Below are 21,589 nucleotides of genomic sequence, written 5' to 3'. Positions count from 1 at the left end.
GGACCAATAGAGAGATAATACTGAAGGTGAAGTAGGGCCCTTCAGGGCCCCTCTGGTCCAAGGGCCCCGATGCGGTCGCTACCTCTGCACCCCCTATTGCTACGCCCCTGCCCTCACCCCAAACCACCTTGCAGCATTTCGGAGGCAGTAGTGACAGGCACACACTCACCTTCTCGGAGTTCCAAGCGTTGCAGGTCCATCTGTCTTCTCTTTAGTGTTGATGCTCTGCACTTCCTGCTTCTCTGGACTCTAGTGCCGGTTATGAGGAGCAGAGCAACAACAGTACAAAACAGGCGAGACTTCCAGTACCTGGAACTCAGAGGTGGTGAGTTTCTACTTGTCACCACTGCCTACGTAACGCTGAGGGGGGGTTCATTAGGGGCACATCTGCCAACCATATACTAGGGGGAGGTGGGTGAGTGTCAGGGGGCCCCAGGTTATGTTTGGCCTGGAGCCCGATTGTGGCTAGAACTGGCCATGACTGCATGCAGTTACACCACAACCTTACAACCTCATACCTCTAAATCCCACCAGTTACACCTCTAGTCATACATACCACATTAATTTGCAAAAGATCTACTTTTATTTAAGAAAAAAACAAAAACAAAAACAACAACCATACTAGTCCTTTCTATCATCATTAGTATTCCCTCATATTAACATTTCGCACTGAATGAAATTGCAGAAACAATTGTTAGTTGCAGCAAAAAACATGCATCGTGAAAAAAATCACCGCAAAAATCGTGTCATGTGTGCCAGCCTTTATACAAATCTGTTCATCAGTTGCTAGCTATGCACAACCTGATTACTGTATACATTTAGCCTAAACTTTATGGAAGGACTGTGCAAGGGGTTTTGTCTTATTATTCTCTCATAGCTCCCAACTGTCCCTCTTTTGGACAGACAGTTCCTCTTTGGGAACCCTGTCCCCATGTCCCTCTTTCTTCCTCATTTGTTCCTCTTTCAGGACTGATGTACAGATCTATGTAAATATGTGTATTTTTCTACTGAATGTACTCTAAATGTTAATGATATCCTTTAAATTGATATACTGTATTTCTAATTTTCAAATGTTAATATGAAGGAAAATTAACCAGGATAGAAAGGACCAGTGTGGTTTGAATTATATCCTATACTATAAAACCCCTGTGTCGCTGCATCCAGCGTTTGTCCCTGTGTCCCTGTTATTTGCTACTGCGCATGTGCGCAGTAACAGACACGGACAGCTGGACGGGACCAGGGAGAGAGGTGGGTGGGCGGGCGGTTGCTTGCGCGCGGCATGCGCACTGACTGGCGGCGGCGGCAGAAAAACACACCTAGAGCCAATTTTTAAATGAGCTTAGGTCCACTAGTAACAACATAGTTTTCCAATGAAATCTTTATGGTTTGTGTACCTACGTTTTTTTTGGGGGGGGGGGGCCTCGGTGATTAGGGGTGTGGCCTAAGTGTCCCTCCTCCTTCTCACAAAATATTGGGAGGTGTGCTCTCTGTCAACCAAAACCTGCCAAGGGCAACCACAGTGTCAGAGCTACAAGAAGAGGATGGGAAACAGTTTGTTAAAGGACTTACGAGGTGAAATGGCTAAAAAAAGTTCAATACCTGTGTTTATTTAGTGTCCAAGGAGGACGCCATCCGCGCCCTCTGTTTACTTGCGCCGGGTCCCCCGCTCTGATCCAGACCCCCGGTCGGCTCCCAACCCCACCGCCCGGGTCGAGCTCTCATTCCACATCTAAAATGGCCACCGGAGCTTGCCGCGGCTGCGCAGTCTTCATAGACGCGCATGCGGCTACGCAGCTCTAGGGCTCCTCCCACTGCCTCCTTGCTACAAATTGTCTCCTGTGCGTGAATCGGGGGGGGCCCTAGAGCTACGCAGCCGCACTCGCGACTATGTGGACTGCGCAGCCGCGGCAAGCTCCGGCGGCCATTTTAGATGTGGAATGAGAGCCCGACCTGGGCGGTGGGGTAGGGAGCCGACCGGGGGTCTGGATCAGAGCGGGGGACCCGGCGCAAGTAAACGGATGGCGTCCTCCGTGGACACTAAATAAACACAGGTACTGAACTTTTTTTTAGCCATTTCACCTCGTAAGTCCTTTAACAAACTGTTTCCCATCCTCTTGTAGCTCTGACACTGTGGTTGCCCTTGGCAGGTTTTGGTTCAGCTTATCAATTGTTATGTATAGAGTGGTTGGGGAGGGGGGGGGCAATGTACTACTTGCACTGGGGCGCATAGCTCCTTAGCTACACCACTGGCCTTACGTATTCTTTAAAGGAAACCTAAAAGTGGTCAGTTTAACTTACCCGGGCATCTTCCAGCCCCCCTGCAGTCCTTATTGTCTCTCGCTCCATTCATCCACTGCCCCCCTTCGAACGCTGCATGCATTGTCACATACAATATACTGCAATACATAGATATTGGAAGTGTTTCTGAAGCTGTAACCAGGATAGTTAAAGGAGAACTGTAGTGAGAGATATATGGAGGCTGCCATATTTATTTCCTTTTAAACAATACCAGTTGCCTGGCTGCCCTGCTGATCTATTTGGCTGCAGTAGTGTTGGAATAACACCAGAAACAAGCATGCAGCTAATCTTGTCATATCTGTCAAAATAGTCCGAAACACCTGCTCTGCTGCATGCTTGTTCAGGGGCTATGGCTGAAAGTACTAGAGGCAGAGGATCAGCAGGACAGCCATGTAACTAGTATTGCTTAAATGGAAATAAATATGGCAGCCTCCATACACCTCTCTCTACAGTTCTCCTTTAAAGAGAACCCGAGGTGGGTTTGAAGAATATTATCTGCATACAGAGGCTGGATCTGCCTATACAGCCCAGCCTCTGTTGCTATCCCAAACCCCCCTAAGGTCCCCCTGCACTCTGCAATCCCTCATATATCACAGCCACGCTGCTGACAAACAGCTTGTCAGAGCTGGCTGTGTTTATCTCTATAGTGTCAGTCTGCTGCTCTCCCCACCTCCTGCAGAACTCCAGTCCCCACCTGCATCCCTTCCCTCCCTGCTGATTGGAGGGAAGGGACGGGGGCAGGGACCGGAGCTATGCAGGAGGCGGGGGAGCAGCTGAGACTGACACTACAGATGTAAACACAGCCTCACAGCACGGCTGTGATTTATGAGGGATTGCAGAGTGCAGGGGGACCTTAGTGGGGTTTGGGATAGCAACAGAGGCTGGGCTGTATAGGCAGATCCAGCCTCTGTATGCAGATAACATTCTTTAAACACACCTCGGGTTCTCTTTAATGTAAAAGAGGGTATCCTGAATAATTTACTTCATTCTACTATATGCCATTACAGTGCCTCTTTAATGTTCGACTTATTTTATTGTCTAGCTGATTCTAAAATCATATTTACTACCTTGATTTTAACTCTCCAAGGACTCTTTATTTACTTTTTTGTTCTTGGACCTGGATTTACCTAAAAAAAGAAATGGCTGCTATTTTACTCACCTTTATGAAAATCATAATTTGAATATTTTTTTTGGGGACAGTTTAGTGGGGGAATCTACTCTGTAATTAATTTGTTTGTAATCATTACAATGATTTGTTATTATTGTTATTAGATGTATTAGTTATTTTCTTAGTTTTGCCTTGTTGTGTACGGTACCCCTATAGAAATCGCTGAAATTATTTATCAACTACTCTTAATGTAGTACTTCATGAACCTCCTCAGCCATTCATTGGCTGTCATCTTTTTTGGCTTGTTGTGTATCCGCTATAAACTGGTGAGATTATTTAGAAGCAGCGCAGAAGGTAGAGCTGCATGAATTAATCATGGGGCTTCTGTGCTATCATTAGTCAGCATCGGCAGAGAGGCAAAATATTTGCATAACTCTGTAAATTCTGCAGGAGAAGCGCAGAGTTTCTAACAAAATCAAATCAATAAAGAAAACTGCTTGTGGCAGCTTAAGCTCTGCTCTTTGCTCAGACAACCACCCATGAAGCTCACTGCTGATACAGAATACAAAGAATCTATGTCTTCTCTTACAGTGGTCAGCAGGCTGAACGTACTTCACTGGCACACACACAGGGGAGGACTGGCCAGGGGGGAAGGGGGGAGATTTCCCCCCAGGCTGCCTCTCATTTAATGATTTAGGGCTGGCACTGTGCCTGATGAATTCAGGTTTTTGTATAAGGCAATGTGAAACACTAGGCTGAATGAGGGAAATAAACGCCCAATTACAGAGCAATTACAGGGCGGGAAAGCTAGTAAATATACACAGCATGATACAGCATGATACAGAGCAGAGGCTTGCCTGCAGGGTCCGTGGGAAAAAATCTGTCTGGTCTCTCACCATTGTTAACTGCGTGTGCACAGCTACATAAGATATTGTCTAGGTTGAAAAATTTTCGACAGTCCCTAGACTCCAGAAGGGCTGCTTGCAGGACTTGTGTAAGATAGAAACCCCAACCGTTGTGCCCCCCCCCCCCCTGGTGCCAGTGCATTTATACTTTATCTGTCACGCTGTCCCTCGACTGTCCTTGCTGCATTTCCCACGTGACTATCGGCATATAGCACGTGGGGCACGTGTGTGATGTCATTTAGGCTGGGGCTGCCGTGAAAACCGGCCTCTAGTTTGTGTTTTACCCCCAGGCCAAAAGGTCCCAGTCCTCCCCTGCACACACAATAAGGCCCCTTCCTATTTTTATGAGTTATCCATTCCAGACACAGTGCCTCAAGTTAGGACATTTAAATAGGTTATTAGGGAGTCACTAAAGGGGGTGTGGCCAGCAAAATGGCAAATGTAGTAACCCTTTCCACAGGAAGCAGGAAATTTGGGTGCCTGTGGCAAATAGACTATTTGGGGCTCTAATGCAAAACATTGCCTATTGCGGCGCCAAAAACAGGGCCAACTCAAACAAAATTTTTCATTTTGAGAATTATCATTTAAAAAAAAGTTTTGAGAATTGGCATTTTGTAAATTAGCATTTTGAAATATATTGTTTTAGAAATTGTTTTTTTTAATGATTATGTTATTTGGGGTGGAAGAAGGATGTTTTAAGGTTAAGATATCAGAAAGGAGGGTTTTAGGGTTAGACATTGGTAAGGGGGGCTTAAAGTGTACCAGAGCCGAGATATAATAAAAGTTTTTTATACATAACTGCGGCTTCCTCCCGTCACTTCAGCCAGTCGCGAACAGTCTGACGCAAGAGAAGTGCACTCTTAACGTATCTCTCCAGCAGCTACCGAAGTGATACGTAGAGGACGCACTTCTCTTGCGCAGACTGGCCGTGACTGGCTGAAGTGACGGGACCCGGTACCGGAGCAGATTGTATCTATCTTCCTTCTCCTAAAAAATGATTTTTTTAAAGTTATTCCACAGTTTTATTTTATGTTTAAATCTACTTTTTAAGTATTAACTGTTTTATTGTTTTTGCTCAATGACACATTCATTGAAGTATGCCAGAGCTAAAAATGTATGAACTATTGACCCTCTTTATCTTTTTCCTGCTCTCAGAAGCCATTTTCTGTTAGAAAAGTGTTTTATAGTTGGAATTTCTTATCAGTGATGATCACACTGTAGTCACTTCAGCCTGAGTCAGCTACTTACATACCTGATATTCAACTCTTTCAAGCAGAGAAAGAAAAAAAGGAACACAGCATAGTTAGGCACTGTACATACCCATGTTCATCTCATCTTGTCACATGTCTCCTCGGGTATCCTTTAAAGGAGGACTGTATTGAGACGGATATGGAGGCTGCCATATTTATTTCCTTTTAACCAATACCAGTTGCCTGGCTGTCCAGCTGATCTATTTGGCTGAAGTAGTGGCTGAATCACACAGAAACAAGCATGCAGCTAATCTTGTCATATCTGTCAAAATTGTCAGAAAAACCTGATCTGCTGCATGCTTGTTCAGGGTTTATGGCTGAAAGTATTAGAGGCAGAGGATCAGCAGGATAGCCAGGTAACTAGTATAGCTTAAATGGAAATAAATACGGAAGCCTCCATACACCTCTCTCTACAATTCTTCTTTAAGGTTAGGCGTCGGTGGGAAGGGTTGTATGGCTAGACGTGGGGAGGAGTCTTTAGGTCGTGGAGGGGGGAGGCGGTTAAGGTTAGGCATGGTGGGGAGGTTTAGGTGTTGGCAGCAGTGGTTGTCGCTAGCCCTATTTTAGGAGGGCCCGTGCCCCCAGCATGTCCTAGGGTGCCCCTAATCTATTTACAGGGGTGCCCGCTGCCGCCCGCTGTCCCCCCCGGCCGACCCAGCTTCAGACCTCCGACCAGCCGGCGACCACTAGTGCGGGCACAAGGACCTAGCAGACACCGCACTGATATGCGAAGTGACTCACTACCTAACCTGGGGGTCCCTGTCACTCACTACCTAGCCTGGGGGGTGCCTGTCACTCACTACCTAACCTGGAGGACTCTTGTCACTCACTACCTAACCTGGGGGTCCCTGTCACTCACTACCTAACCTGGGGGGTGCCTGTCACTCACTACCTAACCTGGGGGTCCCTGTCACTCACTACCTAACCTGGGGGTCCCTGTCACTCACTACCTAACCTGAGGGGCGCCTGTCACTCACTACCTAACCTGGGGGTCCCTGTCACTCACTACCTAACCTGTGGGGCGCCTGTCACTACCTAAACTGGGGGACTCCTGGCGCTACCATAACTAAGGGGCACCTGTCACTACCTAAACTATCCAGGCCAGCCAGCCCAGCATCACCACCAGCCAACCAGCCCAGAATCACTGTGAAAAAGGCCACAGCATCACCACTAGTCAGGCCAGCATTTACTTCAACCAGTCAAGCACAGCCCAGCATTACCGCCAGCCAGGTCACAGCATCACCACCAGCCAACCCAGCCACAGCATCACCGCCAGCCAACCCGGCCAAAGCATCACTGCCAGTCAGGCCACAACATCACTGCCAGGCCTTTCAGGCCACACATCAGCCCCAATCCAGCCAAAAACAGTATTAGCCAGGCACAGCAGCCAGTAGAGGAGAATTCAGAAGCCATGTGAGAGGTGTCTACCATATTAAGGGGGCATTCTGACTATTTATGTGAAATGCTGTCTATTTATGTGCCTCATGATTGCTGAATTTGTCTAGTTGGGGGCCTCATGATTTGTTGGGGGCTTCAAGATTGCTGAATTTGTCTTGTTGGGGCCTCATGATTTGTTGGGCGCCTCATGATTGCTGAATTTGTCTTGTTGGCGGCCTCACGATTGCTGAATTTGTCTTGTTGGGGGCATCATGATTCCTGAATTTGTCTTGATAGGGGCCGCATGATTACTGAATTTGTCTTGTTGGGGGTCACATGATTGCTACCTGCGAGACTATGGGAAAAGCTGAATCATCATCGTATGAGACAATAGCATTAAACCTACCTTTTTAGCTTTTTAAAACAGAAAATAAAACTGGGAGGTTCTAAAAAAAAATGAATACATTTTTCAGGAGTAGGATGGATGAAATTGTTTATCCTCACAGTTTATTTTCAACATGGATTTTCTATAATGTTCATGTTTGAGTTAAAACGTTTGTACAGTATTTAGTTTAAATTGCTGTTGCCACTTTGCGATAGATAAGTGAGTTTTGGGTTGCTGTTTGGGTACTCGGCATCCAAAAGGTTCGCCACCACTGTCATAATCTAATGTCCCACCATTGCTAAGTTCATGTAAATTTGTTTCCACCCGTGACCACACCCACATTCTGATCCATGGCCACACCCATTTTTTGATGTGGCGCACCGCACAATGTAACCCTCATATTTTTGGCACGCTAGCTGCAGTGTGCTGATCTCTGCTGCCTACAGTATGTACAGTATACGCTGTTCTCTAGTGCCTGCACTGTGTGCTGATCTACCTCCAGTGTGTACAGTATAAGGTGTTACTCTGTGCCTTTACTGATTGTAAACCAGATGTATTGTATGCTGATCCCTGCTACTTTCAGTATGTACAGTATTAGCTGTAAAGCCTGGTATACACATACAATTTTGATTAGCCAATTTTAGCTCTGTTCATCAAATTCATTGTCTGTTGGCGCACTTACTGCATGGGGGTGGTAAAATTGGTCAGTGATTGACCAATCAAAATTGTATGTGCGTATACATCTTTGATCTATGCCTATACTGATTGTAAATTATCTAAATAAAGCACAGGGGGCTTCATCCAATATTTCGATGGGCAGGCCCATTATCTGTAGCTTACACTGCTGCTAAATTCATGTACATTTGGCCCCACCCATGGCCACGCCACTTTTGCCTCAGCGCGTTGCATATACCCCCCACCTAGTGCCCACAGGTGCCCCCAATTTCCAAGGACCCTAGGAACGCCCCTGGTTGGCAGGAAGGCGGTTAAAGTGGACCCAAACTAAAAATACAAGATTTCAGAAATAAAATCTATTTTCTAAATTATAATAATAAATAGCAGCCTTTTTTCAGCTGCATGATGACAAATATAAAATAGTTTACATTTATTGGAGAAACTCCTCCCTTCCTTTCATATTGCCGGCAAATAATCCGGCAAACTGGTGGAGTTGATGGTGTCCAGCAAATGAGGAATTGCTAATGGCTGCCCCCAGTATAACCCTAGTTCTGAAAAGAGGAGGGTGAAAAGCATACACTGAAATGCTCATAGGTTTGAAGGAGTGTTTATTTATCTTTGTATGTGTCAGAGTGGTGCAACTAAATATTTTGAATTAAAAAAAATTTTGGTTTGGGTCTGCTTTAAGGTTAAGCCTAGGTAGAGGAGGGTATTGTGTGAAAAAAGGGTGCGGTTTAGTTGTAGTAAAATATCGGTATAACTGCCAATTTTAAATTTAGAATAGCGGTAAATATATCGATATGCTACTTGCCAAATTTGGGTGGCCGAATTTCCTGGCGCTTCTTTTTCATGCACCCCTAGAAGGCACCACAAGGTCAGCATTATTGCAGCTGTTCACAAACTTCACCCAGTAGCTGCTGTTGCTTTTCAGCATTCTATTCTCGATTATCTCATGCTTTGTCACAAGAAAAGTGTACTTCAAAAGGAACATGAAGTGTGAGATCTATGGAATCTGCCTTATTTCCTTTAAACAATACCAGTTGCCTGGCAGTCCTGGTTATCTTTCTGGTCAGTGGGATCTATATCACCTGAAACAAGCATGCTGCTAATTTTGTCAGATTTGTCATGGACCTCTGATCTGCATGCTTGTTCAGGGTCTATGGCTTAAAGAGAATCTGTACTCTAAAATTCTTACAATAAAAAGCATACCATTCTATTCATTATGTTCTCCTGGGCCCCTCTGTGCTGCTTCTGCCACTTCCTGCTGCAATCCTGGCTTGTAATTGCCGTTTTTTTGCAGTGTTAACAAACAAAAGACATAGCAAGTGATAAGCTGAGAGTAGCTCCGTGTGTGAGTCATACAGAGTGTGCAGGGGGCCTGGAGAGGGTGTGTATAGCTTTTATCCAATCACAAGCAGCACAGCACATTCCAGCCTGACTGCCTGACCCTGACAGAGGCGACAGAGGAGAGAAGATTAAATCATATAACAGAGATAATACAGCCACTGTGCAATTAGGAAAGGCTGCAGTAATCCAGAGCACATTAGAACAGGCATAGGAACTTATAGGATAGAAGAAATAAGGCTCAACATTTTGTTACAGAGTCTCTTTAAAGGGACTCAGAGCAGTGAATAAAAACAAAATCTGAACTTATTTGGGGCTTTCTCCAGCCCACCGTAGGTCGGGAGGTCCCTCGGCGTCCTTCTGGCTCCTCTCCCAGGGCCTGGCCAGAAATGGCTCCCGGCGACACCGGGACCGAGTGTCGGGCTCCCTCTTCCTGAAAGATGACCTTAGTCGTCATCACGCCGGCCGCCTCGCGTCATCACGGTGGCCGGCGTGACAGAACTGCGCATGTTTTACTAATGTTTTATTAATTATCCGTACTACACATCCAATTCATTATATCATACTTTTTTCACTTCAGTGTCACTTTAAAAGGAAATAAACATGTCAGCCTCCATATCCTTCTCACCTTGGCTTCCCATTTAAAATGCAGCGGATCTCAAATGTAAAATCTGCTTATGTTCTTCTACTCTATTGTATTTCTGTCTTTACACAAACTTACAGACTTCTATTATATTCACAAAATCAGCCTGACTGATTCCGTAGATTGCAATGTATGCTGCATCTAGTTGGAAAGCCTTGGATCTCTGTATGATATTGTGTAGCCTGAACTTTACCCAGGGACAGTACTCAGTAGTTAATCATCCTTCTGAAAAGAAATGATGACAGGCTGCAAATTTGCTCTATGGAGTTTTTTATGCAGGGCAAAGTTCGTTCCTATATGCGCGCGACATGTGAGTGACAAGAAGATGGCAGCACAGAGGCCTGTGGGTGTGAATGCACTAATGAGCCACTAAAGAAAACTGTACCTAAGGGCGCAGAGGGAATACCTGGCTTATTATTACACAGCGCATCTTTGATCGAGGATAACCTTTAGTTTACCTCATGCAGAAACAGGCTGTATGTAAGGCATCTGGCACACATTCATCCGTGTGGGAATTTACTAGCTAAATTCTGTCCATGCACAATGGCAATGTGCTCACCTGCTTAATGATGAGCAGGGCTGCTTTGCTAGAGCATTCAGTGTGAGGGGATGTATATTACACATTTATATCAGGGAAAATGTTCATAAAACAGTGTTTTTTTGTTAAAGGAGCACTATGTCGAAAAATTTTAAAATTTAAAATATGTGCAAACATATACAAATAAGAAGTACATTTCTTCCAGAGTAAAATGAGCCATAAATCACTTTTCTCCTATGGTGCTGTCACTTACTGTAGGTAGTAGAGATCTGACAGAAGTGACAGGTTTTGGGCTAGTTCATCTCATCATAGGAGATTCTCAGGGATTTATTTATTTTCAAAAGCACTTGGTGAATGGCAGTTGCTCTGTCCAACTGCCACAAAACTGTGTAGCGAGCGGGGAAGCTGGCCAGCATCATTGTGTAAATCCTATTTTAGGGAATATCTTTATAAAGAATAAAAGCCTTGCTGAGAATCCCCTATGCAGAGATGGACTAGTCCAAAACCTGTCACTTCTGTAAGATTTCTACTACCTACTGTAAGTGGCAGCTGCTTGATTATTCTTTCATACTTTTAGTCATAGAATCTGAACAAGCACGCAGCAGATCAGGTGTTTCTGACTTCATTTTGACTGGATTTGCTGTGTGCTTATTTCAGATGGTCGATTCAGACACTACTGATGCATGAAAGATCAGCAAGACGCCAGGAAACTGGTATTGTTTAAAAGGAAATAAATACGGCAGCCTCCATATCCCTCTCACTTCAGATGTCCTTTAATTTTTTAAATTAGATAATTATTTGAATTAAAATGAATTACAAAAAGGCAACACCAAACATTTCTCATCTCCCAAACCATATTAACCCCTTGGACATCATGCAGGTTGGTATAGGAAGCTCACAGACTTGAAATTCTGCCCACATGACATGGAAAATTCAAAATATTTGAGTTTAATGCCAAATATTACTCTTAAAATACTCTGAGAGCCGAGCGCCGAAACTGGGCGCCGTCATAGCAGCAATACTATGATGCGCGCCCCGTGTAGCGGTAATTCGGCTGCCAGACCCCAAATTACATCTCCCTCCAAGTTGCGACAACTCGGAGGGGGAATAGTATTTAACGCCGCCTCGGAGTTTAGCGGCAGTGGGGAAAGCCGTCATCTCCCCGCGCCAAACTGAGCGGCACAGACATAATATGCACCCCTTAAAATGACCCCTTTACTTGTTCACCACTTCGGGTTTTTTTCCTTTATGGACCAGAGCAATTTTCACATTTCAGCCTTCCTTCCTTTCATTCTCCAATAACTTTATCACTACTTATCAGAATAAAATGATCTATATCTTGTCTTGTTTTGGGGGTTTTTTTGCCACGAATTAGGCTTTCTTTGAGTGGCAAATTTTGCTAAGAATTGTTTTATTCTTAATGCATTTTAACAGGAATAGTACGCAAAAAATGATTATTTCTCAGTTTCCAGATATTATAGTTTTAAAATAATACATGCTACATAATTAAAACCCATATATTTTATTTGCCCATTTGTCCCAGTTATTATACTGTTTAAATTAATAAATTATGTCCCGATCACAATGTATGGCGAAAAGATTTTATTTGGAAATAAAGGTGTATTTTTTTCAGTTTTGCATCCTTCACTAATTATTTGCAAGAATATCAGTAATATACCCTCTTGGAATATATATATAAAGAAGTTTAGTCCCTAAGGTAACTGTTTATGTATTTTTTAAAAATGTCATTTTTTTCTTTATTAAAGAGTTTTATTTTGTTAACTATGGGAAGGAAGGCAAGGGGGTTAATTAATGCGGTATTAATGGGGAATTATGTAGGTGTAATTTTACTATTTGGCCACAAGATGTCCCCCACTTGATTGCATACTTTGTACTACATACACATGTTACAGGAAGTAACATGTGTATGTTTTACTTTTCCTTTAGTCAATGACCACCCCCATCCCATTTATGGCGGTGATCATTGATCTCAAACACTTTGATCTGTGAATGGGAGCTGTGTTCCTATTCACTGATCTGTGTAAAAACGGGCAGCAATGAGAACGGGTGGGCGATCCTGGCGGGGTTCGTATATCTATGCCCCTGAGACTTTAGATGAAGTCCTGCAGGGTGTAGATATACTGACCCTGGGACGACAAGTAGTTAACCTATTTATTGTTCCCCTTTTGATGAAAGGGGCCTCTGAGATTTCACAACAATTCCTCCACCCCACAACCGGGACTACCTCCATCTCCCTGTGCACAAGTGGGGATCAGACCCTTTTTCTAAATATTGGAAAGGGATGTGTGTGTGTGTGTGTGGGGGGGGGGGGGGGGGGAGCATGTGAGCTGGTATTGCTGAGAAGGCAAAGTCTTACGTTGGTGGCGCCTGCAGCCCCTGGGTTATACCAGCCTAAATGGGGCACAAAGCCCCATCAAAGCACCTAAATGGGGCACAAAGCATAAAACTTTCTGACTCTGACTCAAAGTGAGTATGCAGAGCAGTTGTTCTAGCTCCGTGGCCACATACTTGTGCACGTCATATAATACTTTCTGATTATGACCCAGAGTGAGTATGCAGATCAGTTGTTCTCACTCCATGGCCACATACTTGTACACATCCTCTAATACTTTCTGACTCTGGCCCAGAGTGAGTATGCAGATCGGTTGTTCTTACTCCATGGCCACATACTGGTACACATCCTCTAATACTTTCTGACTCTGGCCCAGAGTGAGTATGCAGATCAGTTGTTCTTACTCCATGGCCACATACTTGTACACATCCTCTAATACTTTCTGACTCTGACCCAGAGTGAGTATGCAGATCGGTTGTTCTTACTCCCTGGCCACATACTTGTACACATCCTCTAATACTTCCTGACTCTGGCCCAGAGTGAGTATGCAGATCGGTTGTTCTCACTTCATGACCACATACTGGTACACATCCTCTAATACTTTCTGACTCTGACCCAGAGTGAGTATGCAGATCGGTTGTTCTCACTCCATGGCCACATACTTGTACACATCCTCTAATACTTTCTGACTCTGACCCAGAGTGAGTATGCAGATCGGTTGTTCTCACTCCATGGCCACATACTTGTACACATCCTCTAATACTTTCTGACTCTGACCCAGAGTGAGTATGCAGATCGGTTGTCCTCACTCCATGGCCACATACTTGTACACATCCTCTAATACTTTCTGACTCTGACCCAGAGTGAGTATGCAGATCAGGTGTTCTTACTCCATGGCCACATACTTGTACACATCCTCTAATACTTTCTGACTCTGACCCAGAGTGAGTATGCAGATCAGTTGTTCTCACTCCATGGCAACATACTTGTACACATCCTCTAATACTTTCTGACTCTGACCCAGAGTGAGTATGCAGATCAGTTGTTCTCACTCCATGGCCACATACTTGTACACATCCTCTAAAACTTTCTGACTCTGACCCAGAGTGAGTATGCAGATCGGTTGTTCTCACTCCATGGCCACATACTTGTACACATCCTCTAATACTTCCTGACTCTGGCCCAGAGTGAGTATGTAGATCGGTTGTTCTCACTTCATGGCTACATACTTGTACACATCCTCTAATACTTTCTGACTCTGACCCAGAGTGAGTATGCAGATCAGTTGTTCTCACTCCATGGCCACATACTTGAACACATCCTCTAATACTTTCTGACTCTGACCCAGAGTGAGTATGCAGATCGGTTGTTCTCACTCCATGGCCACATACTTGCTACAAGAGTGTGCCTGAGAAAATACTCAAGCCTGGAGACCACAACAACAGACAGCCAAAAGAAATTAAAGATGACAGCCTCCACCAATCTTAAACATATTATTTTCATATGATTGCCACAATTTTATTTATTAATGAATGATATTAAAAACCTGTTTACCATAAACCATTTTATGAAAATTAAATAATTTAGGCTATGAAAACTCTTTAAATGGGAATATTTAATGTAATCAATGATGCATGCAAATCCAGATAAAGCAATTCAAGAAGTTAATCGTGATTTTGCATTCATTTATTTATCTATTTATCGGTGTGCATGCACTTACTTAATGGGAATACATAGTGCTTATAACCAATTTCAAGGGAGAAAAAAAATGTGTTTTAGTTCTAGTCAATGTGGGAAGTATTTAAAGAGGAACTGTAGTGAAAATTACGTAATTTATTAAATTGCTTATTTTTTAGAATATTCATTTAGAGATTATTTAGTCAGTGTTTCCCCATTGTAAAATCTTTCCTCTCCCTGATTTACATTCTGAAATGTATCACTGGTGGTGACATCTATAGTTCTGCCAGGTGATCTGTGCAGAATGTTAGTTACTGAGAGTTCTGTACACAGAGGGAAATATTGCTTGCTTGGCAGTTGGAAAAATCCATTATTTCCCACAATGCAATGAGGTTTACAGACAGCAAACTGTCAGCACCCTGGTACTGACATCACGCTGTGGGTGGGGTTTCACCACAATATCAGCCACAAAGAGACCCCCTGATGATCTGTTTGAGAAAAGGTAAAGTTTTCTTATGGGAAAGGCGATATCAGCTACTAATTGGGATGAAGTTCAATAATTGGTTAATGTTCCTCTTTAAGCTGGTCAAACAACAACAACAACAAATAACATTTGTAAAGCGCTTTTCTCCCGTGGGACTCAAAGCGCATAAGCATGGCTCAGACCATCGTGGTACAGAGGAAGAATTTTATAAGTCTGGAAATGCCAGGCTAAACAGGTGGCTTTTCAGTCTGGATTTGAATAGCTCCAGGGATGGTGCTGTCTTTACTGGGTGTGGCAGGGAGTTCCAAAGAGTAGGGGCAGCATGACAGAAGGCTCAATCTCCAGATTTTTTGAGGTGCACTCTGGGAGTGACCAAGTTTATAGAACTTGCTGATCTGAGGTTGTGAGAGGTGTGGTGCAGCTTCAGCAGGTCCTTCATGTATCCAGGGCCCAGATTGTGCAGGGATTTGAATGTCAGCAGTCCAATCTTGAAGAGTTACGGAAAATTGTTACTTACCTGACGGTAATTTTCCTTTCCCGATGCTTACATGTCATAACACTTGGGTAGATGCCCCACCCCCTCTACCCCATAGGATCCCGTGATTATAAATTCTAACAGCTCCTCCTTCCCCCCAGTCTACGTCAGCCTCGAGCTCACCGAAGCCACATAGAAGGGAGGGATTGTGCTATGACATGTAAGCATCGGGAAAGGAAAATTACCATCAGGTAAGTAACAATTTTCCGTATTCCCTATGCTTCCATGCAGAGCCGGGACAAGGTCTTCCTGCACCCAAGGCTGAGACACCAAAGTGCGCCCCCCCATCCCTCCCACACCAGCTGTCACACACTGATTGCTATTAGACTAAGAGGCGCCACAGGGCCCACAACCTCCCCAACACCTTAATATCTGGCTATCTGGCTTGCAGTCACTGCCATGTATCCCCTTTTCTTATTTATTTCTGCTTCAAACACAATTAGGAATGACAGCTGAATGAATTCTGCGCCCCCTCCTACACTGCGCCCTGAGGCTGGAGCCTCTCCAGCCTATGCCTCGGCCCGGCCCTGCTTCCATGTCATAACACTTGGGATTTAACTTAGGAAAGAATGAAGGGAGGCCTACTTAACTTGCTGAACACACCAAAATTTTAATTCATACTATGTACTTGCAGACAATACAGTTTTCCCAAACACAATAGAACTTTGAGAAGATAAGTCCACTCTGTAATGGCGCATGAAAGTGTGAATGCTGGACCAGTTGGCCGCCTGGCAGATTTTCTCTGCCGGTACTTGGTTGTATGCCGCCCATGACGTAGCCATGCTACGTGTTGAGTGAGCTCTGATCTGCTGAGGAGGTTCCAGATCGAGAGTTCTGTATGCAGCCTAAATGGTTTTAACTAACCAGGAGGCAATAGTTATTGTCGAGGCCGCTTGGCCTTTCCTATATCCGGTAGGTATGACCCAAAGTCTTTCTGTCTTTCTGAATTGGGAAGTTACATCTAGGTAAGTTCTTAGAGCTTGAACTACATCCAAAGGGTGTGAGTGCCCTGAGTCCGTCATCTGAAAAGATGGTAAAGTCCAGTCCTGATTTAGATGAAATATTGAGGCAACTTTGGGAATGAACTTCTGAATTGGTCTCAGGACTACCCTATCTGGGAAAAAAAGAGAGGTATGGTTCCCTTGCTCCCAGAGCTTGGAGTTCCGATACTCTTCTGGCCGAAGAGATCGCCACTAAGAATACTGTTCTAAGTGTTGTATTCCACAGAGTACAGTTTTCAGAAGGATGGAAAGGTTGTTTTGCTAAGGCTTCCAGTACAAGAGGTAAGTCCCATTTAGGGAATATGTCCTTCTTTGGTGGCCTTAGTCTTAGTACTCCCTTAATAAATTGTTTTATTAATGGGTGAGTAGCCCATGATGTGCCTGTGAGGGCGGTTAATGCTGATATGTGCCCCTTTATAGTATTGTAGCCAAGTCCTTTGTTTAGCCCTCTCTGTAGGAATTCCAGAATTACATGAGGTTCCGGTTTTAAGGGATCGAACTTTTCCTCTCTGGCGAATTGTTGGAAAACTTTCCACACTCTATGGTATGTTGAGTTCGTTGTCGGTTTTCTGGAACTTAGCAAGGTTCCAATGACCTGGTCTGAACAACCTGAAAGCTTCAGCCTCTCCCCTTCAATATCCAGATCATCAGCTTGAGTTTCTCTGGGTTCTGGTGAACTATTTCCCCCTGTGTCAGAAGATTGTTGACATGTGGGAGAGGTAGTGGATACTGTGACTTCAATTCCCACAGGAGGGGGAACCACGGGCGTCTCGGCCAGTATGGGATTATTGCTATGTGTGTAACCCTCTCCTGGTATAATCTGGTGAGTAATGGCCGGATCATTGGTGTCGGTGGGTAGACATAGGCTAGGGAGAAGTTCCAAGGCATAGAAAGAGCATCCACTCCCGCCGACTCCCTGTATTGGTACCTGGAGTAGAATATCCTGCTCTTTGTGTTGGTTGGAGTGGCCATAAGGTCCATCTCTGGGGTCCCAAAGCGATTGCATATCCATAGAAAAGTCTGTTGTGATAAACTTCACTCGTGGTTGTTCACTGCTTTCCTGCTGAGGTAATCCGCTGTTTGATTGTCTACCCCCGGTATGTATAGTGCTTTGATGTCCCATAAGTTTTCCTCTGCGAATTGAAAAATTACTGCTGATTCCTGTAATAACGCCATACTCTTGGTGCCCCCCTGTCTCCTCACATAAGAGACCGCCGTGCGGTTGTCCATCTTCAGAAGTATTGTCCTTCCTTGGATCTGGTTCCTGAAACTGACAAGCCCCTGATAGGCCGCTCTCAATTCTAATATGTTTGCTGGAATTTGGTGAGCTGTATGAGTCCATATTCCCTGGGCGAACCTGCCCTCGCAGTGGGCTCCCCAGCCCATCTGGCTGGCATCCGTAGTAATTATGGTCGTTAAGCTGTCCTGAATAAGATGATGTCTCGTTATATTTTCCAGTGACGTCCACCATAATAGGCTGTTCCGCATTAGGTATGTCATCTGTATTGGTTGATTGAATGACGTCTTGTTCCATTGGCTTAAAAAACCCCATTGGAACGGTCTTAGATGCCAATGTGCCCAACGCACCATTGGGATGGTTGAAGTCATCAGGCCTATCAGGCTGAGACATTGTCTCGCTCGAAGTGAAGTCATAGTTGATACAAATTGTATTCTCTGAATAAGGTTGTGTGCCTTCTCCAATGGTAACTTTAGCGAATTGTCCACTGTGTTGAAGAGTGCTCCCAAGAATATCATCGACTGTGTTGGTTCCAGCTGACTCTTCGCATAATTTACTTTTCCAGCCAAAGTATAGAAGTGTGTTGATCAGTATCTCCCTGTGTTGGAGTAATGTCTGTCTGTCTGATGATAGTAGAAGCAGGTCATCCAGGTAATGGTACAACCTTAACCCCTTCTCCCGAAGTAGAGCTACTACTGCTACGAGAGTTTTGGAGAAAGTCCATGGTGCAGTGGAAATCCCGAAAGGGAGGCAATTAAACTGGAAGTGTTCTTCCGCAACGGCAAACCTTAGGTACTTCTGGGACCTCGAGTGTACTGGGATATGTAAGTAGGCGTCCTCGAGGTCCACAGAAAGCATCCAATCGAATGTTCTTGTTGCTTGTCGGATTGATTCCAGAGTTTCCATCTTGAATTTTTTTACTTTGATGTTCCTGTTCAGTTTTCTCAGATCTAAAACTGGACGCCAGTCTCCTGTCTTTTTTAGAACAAAGAATAATGGGGAATATACTCCCTTGCCCCTCTGTTCTGTCGGTACTTCTATTATGGCCTGCTTTAGCTTGAAAGTTTGGATGTATTCCTTCAGAATTAGTCTTTTGTCTTGCTGTGACGGAATTCTTGTTGCCTGGAAGTGACTTTTTGGTTTTGACTTGAAACTCCATCGATGTCCCTTCGATACAGTTCGTATGACCCATTTGTTCTTGATATTCTCCGCCCAAACTTGTCCGAATTGGGCAAGCCTTCCTCCTACTGGACAAGTCTGGGTGGGCCCCCTGTCAAAACGGCTTCTGTTGTGTGGAAGGAGTCGTCTTCTGTTTAGTAAGACGTTATAAGTTCGACTGCGAGCTTTGCCAGTTTCTTTTGAATTCCCTGCCAGGCTTGTAGGATCTGGCGTTCCTGTATCTTGACTGCTGAAAACGGTTGGTTAATTGAGTATTGGATTTCTTGTTTCTTCTATCTTGGGGTATTAGCCCCGATTTTCCTGCTGTAACTCTTTGGATCGCTTGATCCATTTCCTTACCAAATAGATTGGAACCGTCGTACGGTATTCTGCACCAGTCTGTCTTTGATGCTGGGTCTGCTGCCCATGCCTTCAGCCATAATGCCCTCTTTGTTACTACTGTTGACGCCATGGCTCTAGAAGTACATCTGATTACATCTACCGCAGCTTCGCCAATGAAATCTGCCGTAAGGTTAAAGTCATCGAGGGCTGCCAGGATTGCTTCTTTATCTGTTCCGACCCTCACTGCTTCCTCTATGTTAGTCGTCCAAGCTCTTAGGGCTCTGGATACTGACGTTAAAGAGAACCCGAGGTGTGTTTAAAGAATGTTATCTGCATACAGAGGCTGGATCTGCCTATACAGCCCAGCCTCTGTTGCTATCCCAAACCCCACTAAGGTCCCCCTGCACTCTGCAATCCCTCATAAATCACAGCCGTGCTGTGAGGCTGTGTTTACATCTGTAGTGTCAGTCTAAGCTGCTCCCCCGCCTCCTGCATAGCTCCAGTCCCTGCCCCCGTCCCTTCCCTCCAATCAGCAGGGAGGGAAGGGATGCAGGCAGGGACTGGAGTTCTGCAGGAGGCAGGGAGAGCAGCAGACTGACACTATAGAGATAAACACAGCCAGCTCTGACAAGCTGTTTGTCAGCAGCATGGCTATGATTTATGGAGAGATTGCAGAGTGCAGGGGGACCTTAGGGGGGTTTGGGATAGCGGCAGAGGCTGGGCTATATAGGCAGATCCAGCCTCTGTATGCAGATAACATTCTTCAAACCCACCTCGGGTTCTCTTTAATGCCACTGCCGGCTTTATCGCATTACCAGTGATTGTATAAATTTTCTTTAATTCAGAGTCCATCTTTTTCTCTAAGACATCTCTAAATGTCGTAGCGTTTTCCCTTGGCAGTGTCATTGGTCTTGCAAGACGGACCACGGATGCGTCCACGATAGGTGGGTTATCCAAAGTCCTTGTTTCTTCTGGTTTCAGAGGATAGAGTTTAGTAATCCTATTATTCAATGGTGCTCTCTTATCGATTTTTTCCCATTCCTCTTTCATTATTTCTGCTATTTCCGTCATTAATGGAAAAGTGGTAGTCCTCCTTTTAAGATGTGTGAAATATTCCTTTTGCTTTCCCGTGCTTGTGGAAGGCTCTTCTGAGTCATCTGAGTCCCACTCAATAGCCTCCCGGACCGCCTTTATGTAAGGTTGTACTAGCGTGAAATCAAACCACCCTGCAATTTCGTCTGCGTCCATTGACGCTTGGGGTTGTGGTTGTTCCGCCTGTTGGGCTAGTGTGGGTGGTAACAAGGCTAAATAGTCTCTCATAGAGTCCTGCACTGCCTGCGTTATCATTTGCGAAATGTCTACAGGCGTTTGATCAGTGTCTTTAGCCAGATCATTAACCACTTTACCCCCGCGCGTACGTATTTCTCCGCCCCTTTTTCCATCCTTTAACAACCAGGGACGGAGAAATACGTACTTTCCGCGTTCCTGACGCTGCCCGCGCTCCCGCTCGTAAACACGCCGCCCGCCGCTAGTAAACACGCCGCCGCCCGCTCGCCCAGAGATCAATGAACGGGAAAATCCATTCCCGTTCGTTGATCTAAGCCCCGCAATGATCCGCTGCTCTCCTATGGGCAGCGCGATCATTGTGAGAAAAAACTCACGTGTCCAGCCTCCTTATACTTCCTCCAAGCTTCCGGAAGGAAGCTTGGAGGTCGCATTAAAACAAAAAGTTACTGTGGCCATCTTGTGGCCAAATAGTAAACTACACCCTACACATTTTTCACATACAAATAAATGACTTTTACACATAAAATTAACTCATTACCTCCCACACTCCCCATTTTTTTTTTTTGTAATTAAAAAAAAATTAAAAAATTTACAATTAAAAAAATACATAAATAGTTACCTTAGGGACTGAACTTTTTAAATATTTATGTCAAGAGGGTATAACACTGTTACTTTATAAACTATGGGCTTGTAATTAGGGATGGACGCAAAAATGAAAAAAATGCACCTTTATTTCCAAATAAAATATTGGCGCCAAACATTGTGATAGGGACATAATTTAAATGGTTTTATAACCGGGACAAAAGGGCAAATACATTTCATGGGTTTTAATTACAGTAGCATGCATTATTTAAAAACTATAATGGCCGAAAACTGAAAAATTATTTTTTTCCCCACATTTTTCCTATTTTCCCATTAAAACACATTTAGAAAAAAATAATTCTTGGCATAATGTCCCACCTAAAGAAAGCCTAATTGGTGGCGGAAAAAAC

At 44.4% G+C, this 21,589-nt stretch overlaps 1 protein-coding gene across 2 annotated transcripts in view; it reads left to right on the top strand.

The window, feature by feature from the left end:
• The window catches only part of DOK7 (docking protein 7), a 214,803-nt gene that overhangs the window by 10,037 nt on the left and 183,177 nt on the right, over positions 1 to 21,589 (top strand). The gene's annotated exons all lie outside the window — the stretch shown is intronic.

This window comes from Hyperolius riggenbachi, chromosome 1 (genome assembly GCF_040937935.1).
Source record: "Hyperolius riggenbachi isolate aHypRig1 chromosome 1, aHypRig1.pri, whole genome shotgun sequence".
Lineage (NCBI taxonomy): Eukaryota > Metazoa > Chordata > Amphibia > Anura > Hyperoliidae > Hyperolius > Hyperolius riggenbachi.
The sequence above is the reverse complement of the archived record's forward strand: the minus strand, read 5'-3'. Positions and strand labels throughout refer to the sequence as shown.